Source organism: Suricata suricatta, chromosome 14 (assembly GCF_006229205.1).
Source record: "Suricata suricatta isolate VVHF042 chromosome 14, meerkat_22Aug2017_6uvM2_HiC, whole genome shotgun sequence".
NCBI lineage: Eukaryota > Metazoa > Chordata > Mammalia > Carnivora > Herpestidae > Suricata > Suricata suricatta.
The window spans coordinates 2,458,759-2,467,573 of record NC_043713.1 but is presented as its reverse complement, the minus strand read 5'-3'; positions in this window follow the sequence as shown (position 1 = coordinate 2,467,573).

Here is an 8,815-nt window from a genome sequence, read left to right as displayed (position 1 = left end):
GGGCTCGGGGGGCAGCGCGGCGGGGGGAGGGGGCCGGGCCCCCGCGGCCGGGCGCGGGCCCGAGGCTTCCCCCAGCCACAGAATGGTCTGCCCTGTAGGAAACGCACACGCTCCACTATTGTCTCATCAGCACAAAGTTCTCCCACACTGCGGGCAAAGTCTGGAGGCTCGCGATGACTCAGGCCCAGATAATTCTTCCCCTAATGGCCCTGAATCACGATCCCAGCGGCTAGTTGTCGCCTCTTCTTCTCAAGGACTACGCTGCCGCAGGTCCAGTTACGGGAAGCTGTTTACGCGCGCACACACGGACACACACGCACGCATCCATACGTGCAGACGTGTCGGGATGCGTTTTCAGGCGACTTGGGTACCTGAGCACGGAGCCTCGAGTCCAGCTCTCTATACGGGTGTCCTTCCGGTGGTCCCAGATGCGTGTGCATTCCAAACGGCTTAGGGTGTGCGTTTCACTGAACTTCCTGGTAAATGTGCCAAGGATACTGAATAGATTAAGTCGTGAATCGAGATCAAAGTCTGGAAAGACTTCAGACGAGGATTCTGCTCTCTGGCAATTTAAAAATGACTGTGGGCTTTTATTTTTATTTGTATCCTTGGAAAGTTCAACTCCAATTTTTCTGTTTTTCAAACCATTTCTTCACCCCCACAACGGCTCTCCGCGGGCCGCAGTTAGTGGCAGTAAGTTAAGTCTGGGAAGAGAAATCCCAATTTGACTCCAAGAAGCAATAATAGTACCCCGGGCTGGGGGGGGGGGGAGGGTTTGCAGATGGGGAGGGCGAGGGGGGAGGGGGAGAGGAGAAAGAGAAGGGGCGCGCCCGGGAGACCGCGGTGACGCAGAGCGAGGGAGGTGGCCTGCGGAGGGAGCGCTGTCTTCTCCCACCAGGCTCCTGGCCATATTGTCCAGCTCTCCTCGTGATGACTCCGCAGTGAACATGGACTCCGTCCAAGACACCTCCGTCGCTCTGCTTCGCCGTCAGCGCTGCAGACCAGCGTTACCTTCCGCTGTTGCAATTTCTCTGGTACCGGGCGCTCGCTGGCACTCACCGCTGATGCAGCTCGGGGGCCTCTCCAACTTAAGGCATTTACAACAGAAACTAGTACACACGAGTTCCAAAGGGGGGAGCTTGTGCCTGCCAAGCTGGAGTCTCAGACACAGGGGCCATTCTGCACGTGTGTGGGGTGTGTGTGTGTGTGTGTATGTGTGTATGTGTGTCGGTGGTGGAAAGTGGCAGCAAGGAGAGCGGTGAGAACCTTTCCAAAGAGGATCCTCAAATCCTAAACTGCAAGCTCTTTGTGAGTAATGATCTGCGCTAATTTGGACAACAGGCATAGTAAATGTCCTTGACAATTGTTGCAGGTTTGGGCTTGAATGCTTAAGAGGATTTGAGTCTGATTCACAGAAAAGCATTGAACTGCCCAGAATTCATTACAATCCCCAGTAAAAATGCACAAGTGAAAGTATCTCCCAACTCAACTAAGTTCGTGGCCATAAATGGCATATATAGACACAGATGAACTACCACATACAAATGGGCGCGCACACGGAGAGATTCAAATTTGCATACTTGGAATTTTAATAGTTGTTTTTGTCATATTTTGGAATAGATTTGAGTCCATGGTGAAAACCCACTACATTCATCCGCATTCTTGGATCTATTTAGGACTACAGTGTTGCACTAATAACTTCCATGTGTTCAAAATTGACAAGTTAGATCAAGGATCGGTGAGCAGAAGTTCCAAACTCCCCCACGTAAAATTGTGACTTTCATGCCTTGCCTCCCTTCTGGAACCTGCTTATCAGCCACATGTGATTTCACTCAGGGCTATGCTGGCTCTACAGTAATACTGTGCTTTTAAAAGATTTCCGTTCTCAGTGTCTCCACGGTGCGCGCAGAATCTGAGAATGTAATCCGAGAGATGGGCAAGGTTACACTCTGGAAAAACAGCAGCGTGCGGGCCAGCAGGGTTTGCTGCTGGTGAGGGTGCTGTTTGGGGCAGGCAAGACAGTTGACATTATCTGCACCCAAGTCACGGATTGTTGTCCCTTTGGGGTGCGCTATTAGCTTTTTCCAGGGGCGGGGGAGGGTACGAGTCTAAAATGTCTTGTAAGAGTTCCCATACTCTCCTGCAACACACGTAGCACGGCTAAGTGTTGAATACTATCTTCAAATATTTAAAGTAGCCATTAAAGATCCAGGATGTGCTTTCTGCACAAAATACAAATCTCTGAAACCCTTCCAAAGAGGTTCACCTTATTTGAAATGTCACGTGACAATATTTGGGTGGGGAAGAGTCAGTGATATTAATGGATTGATGGCTGACTATATCTACAATTTTATGACAGTAATTCTGGCTAATGAAATAGATGGAGAAGAAAACACATTTTCTTTTGTGATTGATGGATTATTTGGGACTCTGCCCCTTCAAGCTAAGGAAAATGGTTCTTAATGACGCAGCCGCCAGGGGCTGGTCTGTGCAACTTATGCAGCAGTGCAATGGATGGTCGTCTGGATCAGAAGGTTCTGGGCAGGTTCCATTAAAGAGTAGCTAAGGATAAGAAACAAAAAGAACCCCAGAAAAGGCCTTGTCTATCTGAAAGCTGGAAGTGAAAGTCCCTACAGTATGAAATCCAAGACAAAGTAAAAAATATGTATTAAATATGCATGCTCAAAAATTTAAGTGCACCACTTATTAGTAAATATTTAATGTTAATTCTATCTCTGTGTGGATTTATACCCTATATTCTAAATTATATCCGAGAAAGGAGGACAGGATGAACCTAAGTCTAACAGTAATTTTTAGCTCTTTGAACTAACTCAGATTTCACAGATTTAAGAGTGCACTAGGTGTGTATTTTAGTTAAACTGCCCACAAGTATTCTAAGGTATTCAGACCGTTTGGGGGACAATGTGCTGCTAGGCGCCTTCCTAGCACGTGGAATAAGTAACAATTTCACGTATAAATGGAAATCGATTCGTTTAATCACTAACAGTTTCAAAAACATTACCCCAATCCTAACGTGATGATTTTTTCCCGACTTTTTTTTTTTCACAGAACTTGGAAACTGAGAGAATACACTGCATTGACGTTGTGGAGGAAGGGAAGGCAGCGCGTCAGCATGGGATTTAGCATACGGCGGTCCCCTTGGGGGGGGGCAGACTTGTGATTATATTTTAAAGAGTCTTCCACACAATGGTTTCAGAAGGCCTGAATCGGGAGGTGACTAACAGAATGTGTTTAACCTTGGTGTAGGAAACTATCTTAGTTCTGCTTTGTAAGATTTACTCTCTTGAAGGTGATGAACTCTGGTAATGAAATAGATAGTATGCATTTCTTAAAAACACACATGCTCACACACACCGCTAACTGATCTATGCCCGGATCACCCCATGTTTACGCCAAGGTAACTTCTCACTAAGTAGTTTTCTCTCGTTGGGTCTTTTACATTCAGGACAATTCAGGGCCAAAATGGAGACCTGCATGTCCTTGGAAGACTCTTGTGAAGATCTCTTCATCTCTCCGCGGTGTCCGAGTCTGAAGATGCTCTCTACACAGAGCCATATCTGAATTTTTAGACACCTTAATAATCTGCAAAGCATCTCTCCAAGAATCTAGGCAACACGAAGCCATAGGAATGATATGGAGAACGTCTCGTTCATCTTCCTGGATTTCCCGGGGAATCAACGTTCCCACAACCTGTCCTGGGTTTCTGCTCAGAGGGAAGCTCCCAACGACCCAGGGTACCTGTCTCACTGCAGCACAGATTTCCTTTCATCGATCATCACGCATCCACTTCGGTTAATGACCAAGGTATCGCTAACGGTGCTGGGTCATGGAGTCAGTGCGGATTTGCGACTGTGGCACAAGTATTGCAGAAAACACACCAGCAACGGGGGAGATGGCGGTCACATGTCCTTACCGCTTGCAGCTTTTGGTAACTCCATCAGCACCTCACAGCAGGTAGACGGCCTTCAAATCTGTTCTTAATTTCAAGTTAAGTAAAAGACTTTCAGCAACAGCTGGCTGTGGAATAGCTGATACGGAATTCCGCAGATATGTTCCTGATAGTTTCAAGAATAAAAGAAAGGAGTCCGTGGAGCAGAAGTCACTTACGGGAGGACAAAGTCAAGGATTGCTCTCATGAAAGATTCCCCGTGTTAGAAGAGGGACTGTGCTTATTATTTTTTCTCGCAACCCTTACAGTATGTTAATTACGTAACAGAGAAGCTGTGTCCTATTAAGGCCACACTGTCTTACAACAGCAAAACCATTGGTAGTTCTTGAAATTAAGAACAGATTTGAAGGCCGTCTACCTGCTGTGAGGTGCTGATGGAGTTACCAAAAGCTGCAAGCGGTAAGGACATGTGACCGCCATCTCCCCCGTTGCTGGTGTGTTTTCTGCAATACTTGTGCCACAGTCGCAAATCCGCACTGACTCCATGACCCAGCACCGTTAGCGATACCTTGGTCATTAACCGAAGTGGATGCGTGATGATCGATGAAAGAAAATCTGTGCCGCCCCAAAGTCCCATCAAGTTTCACCACGCGTGACTGATTACATGTGCATGTTTACTGCAAAATTTGCTAGGAGAACTGAAATAAAATAAGGGAACTGGCAAGGCCCGTCTCGCTGCTGGCCGACCAGGCACACTTGTAATGAAACTGAGGAGGAAGAAATGACCAGAGGCTTTGCCCGAGATGGTAAGTGACTTGTCCCATAAGTCAGAAGGAAAGTGCCATTTGGCTTTTCGGAGTTTCAGTGGAGTTAGAACCAGGATGATATGGGAAGAAGTCGGGACACGAATGAACGGTTGTCGTTATACAGAGGTCAGGACGTTTTGCGGATGAGGGAGGCGAGGTACGTTTTGGGGGGCGACTCTGGCGGTAAAATATACATAAAATTTACCGTGGTGACCATTTTAAGTTCAGCAGCAGGGTCAGCACATGCGCAGTCCGTACAACCGTCTCCGGAACTCTCCATCGTGCAAAACTGGAACTCCGACCCATCAAGTCTCCTTTCCCCCAGCCCCAGGGGACCACCGTCCTGCTTCTTGTCCCTGTGGATGGGACTCCTCCGGGGCCCTCATGGAAATAGGACCATGGGTGTTTGTCCTCGTGGGTCAGGCTTACTCCGCCCGCATGATGTCCTCAAGGTCCATTCCTGCTGCGGCAGGTACTGAGGTAGCGTTTTGTCTTCTTTAAAAAAGGCACAGAGGTTAGGGCCCCCCAACCCTAAGGGACTCAGCTCAGTCGGATGAGTGTCCGTCTTCAGCTCAGGTCATGATCTCTCGGCTGGTGAGTCCGAGCCCCACCACTGTCAAGCAGTGAGCCCACTTGGCATCTTCTGTCCCCTCTCTCTCTGCCCCTCCCCCTTTTGCCCTCTCCCAAAAAGTAAATAAACATTAAAAACAATAAAAAATAAAGATGAAGGGGCACCTGGGGGGCTCAGTCCGTTGAGCATCCGACTTCAGCTCGGGTCATGATCTCATGGTTCCTGGGTTCGAGCCCCGTGTTGGGCTCTGTGCTGACAGCTCAGGGCCTGGATCCTGCTTTGGATTCTGTGTCTCCCTCTCTCTGCCCCTCCCCCACTCATGTTCTGTTTCTCTCTGTCTCAGTAATAAATAAACATGAAAAAATAAAGATGCAGAGGTTATAGATAAATGGAGGCAAAAACTTTACCAAATAAACTGACTAACAAAGTGACTGTAATCTCAATCAAAACGATTCTCAAAAATTTTTCTTCCCTTCCCTAAAATGATCTCTTTTCTGGCTGGCGTTGCTCGTCCGTCTCCTCATGAGCTTCAGGAGAAATTCGAAGGAAAGCCCCGTCTCCTCTCAGATGGAAACCGGTACAGCCGAAACCACAGGGAACAAACCCCAGGCTGAATTTGAGTTAAATGCTCTTGGGTTAGTATTTTCATGGCTTATTTATGACCTACAACCAGACTACTTGCCCTCAAATTGAAGGAAACAGATAAAAAAAATTTTTTTTAATTAAAAATTAAGTCCAACAAAAAGGAACGGGGAAGTGTGAGTATCAGGCATCCGAGGTGGGTTAACCGATGCGGGTCAGAACCACAGAACCAGGTACGGCCCTGTGCACGGGCGTTTGGTTGGAGCATGGATAGAGTGTTTGCAGGTGCCCCAAACACATACTAAACCAGTGGCATTTCCATGAGACTTGGGGGCCAAAATGGAATTTTGGAAAGAGACAAATAATTGAATCTCTTACTGAGTCGGGCAATTTTGCGGAGTCGCTAAACACACTTTCGTGCTTTTGTTTTCTGTACTTGTCACGGTAACGTGCCAGGGGGAAGGAATGTCAGGCTGCTGAAGCATTTTTAAACATTTTTTAAGACTCTATTTTTTATTTTATTATTACTTTTTTTATTTTAGAGAGAGAGCGTGTGAACAGAGGAGAGGGTCCGAGGGAGACTCTTCGGCAGGCTTCACACTCAGCGCAGAGCCGGACTCGGGGCTCAGTCCCGGGACCCTGGGATCACGACCTGAGCTGAAATCAATAGCCGATCGTTCAAATGACTGAGCCGCGCATGCTCCCTGCTGAGACATTTTATATGATAAAAAATTTTTAATGTTTTAAATTTTAAAAGAAATATTTTTTTAATTTAAAAAATGTCTCGGGTGCGCAGGCACGTGATGCCACAGGGTGTCTGGCTCAGCTGCTGGACTCTGTGGCTCTTGATCTCAGGGTTGTGGGTTCAAGCCCCGTGTTGGGCGTGGGGGGGGGTTACTTCAAAATAAAAATCTTTAACATCTTTTAAAAAAATAGCGAAATAAGCAGGCAAAAGACAGATATATGTTTTCACTCATAGGTCTAACAGGAGAAACCTAACAGGGGACCATGGGGAGGGGAAGGGGGGAGAAAGAGGGAGGAGGGGGAGGCAAATCATGAGAGACTACTGAATACTGAAAACGAACCATGAACTGAAGGGGGAGGGGGAGGGTGGGAAGGGGTGATGGTCATGGTGGGGGGCACTTGGGTGGGGAGAAGCATTGGGTGTATTATGGAAACCAATTTGAAAATAAACTATAAATTCAAAAAAATATATTTAAAGAAAAGTGAATAAGGGGCCCCTGGGTGGCTCAACCAGTAAACGTTGACTTCGGCTCAGGTCATGGTCTCGCAGTCTGTGAGTTCGAGGCCTGCACTGGGCTCTGTGCTGACAGGTCAGAGCCTGGAGCCTGCTTCAGATTCTGTCTCCCTCTCTTTCTTTCTATCTGCTTCTCCCCCTCTCATGCTCTGTCTCTCTCTTTCTCAAAAACATATAAACTTTTTTTTAAAAAAACCAAGAAACTTAAAAAGGATAGCATAAGAAGTTAAGGAATTAGGTCAGGAAAAATAAGAGTAGAAAAAAATGAAATCGGGGTCAAGGGAAGCTCACCCGGGCTTAGGATAAGCACACGTTGATCCTCTGGGTTTTTAGAGGTGGCAGAATTTTCCAGTGAGTTTCCTAGCATAGGAAACAAAGAGGGAAGCACTCATCTTTTTTTTTTTAATGTTTATTTATGTATTTATTTTTTAATTAATTTTATTTTTTTGAGAGACAGAGAGAGAGACAGCACAAGCAGGGGAGGGTCAAAGAGAGAGGGAGACACAGAATCGGAAGCAGGCTCCAGACTCTGAACTGTCAGCACAGAGCCCAACGTGGGGCTCGAACCCACGAACCGTGAGATCATGACCTGAGCCGAAGTCGGACACTCAACTGACTGAGCCCCCCAGGCGCCCCTTAATGTTTATTTATTTTTGAGACAGAGAAAGAGCACCAGTTGGGGCAGGTGGAGGCGGGGAGGCAGACAGAGAGGGAGACACAGAATCGGCAGCAGGTTCCAGGCTCTGAACTGTCAGTACGGAGCCCGATGCGGGCCTCGAACTCACAGACCGCGAGGTCATGACCAGAGCCGAGGTCGGTCGCTTAACCAGCTGAGCCCCCCAGGCGCCCCACATTCACCTTTACAAGACTTGCACCACCTATAAAATGAGAAGTGCGTATTTCCAGAGAACAGCATTCTGTCCTAATTCTGGTACCAAAGTGAAATTTCTCCTGCCCTCTCTCGAAAGAAGGGGTGATGGGACGGACCAGAGTAAACGCCTCACGTCATTTTTTATCCCAACAGCATTTACCAGAATATTCCGTGTTCCTCACTGTGGTTTCCAGGCAAAGCTAGCAGCCCACAGTGTGGTAAGAATCTGCACGAATCACTTTATCACCAACCAGGAATCACACTCGGAAGGATTACAAACAAGAGTGTCCGTGTGAAATCATTCACAACGTCTTCAGCGGATCCGAGTGCGCTGTCTGTTAACGCGCCGGGTCTCTCCCACTAGAGTCGTGAACACAATCCACGCTACACCATCCAATTTTACTCGGATACAGTGTTTTCAAGTATCCAAAGGCATCAAAAATGTTGTCCCAAATTGTATTCGTTCTCTTGAAATGCGGGCTGTGTCCAGAACTCGATTTTTCTTCATTTTTAAAGTTGTTTTTTTTTTTTAATGTTTTATTTATTTTGGATACAGACAAAGACAGAGCATGAGAGGGGGAGGGGCAGAGAGAGAAGGAGACACAGAACCGGAAGCAGGCTCCAGGCTCTGAGCTAGCTGTCAGCACAGAGCCTGACACAGGGCTTGAACCCACGAACGTGAGATCTGACCTGAGCCGAAGTTGGAGGCTTAACCGACTGAGCCACCCAGGCTCCCCATTTTTAAAGTTTTGTTTGCTTTCAGAGGATGGCAGTGGCATGGCCAAGCCGAGCTGGGTCTGGAGTCACACCCCAGATC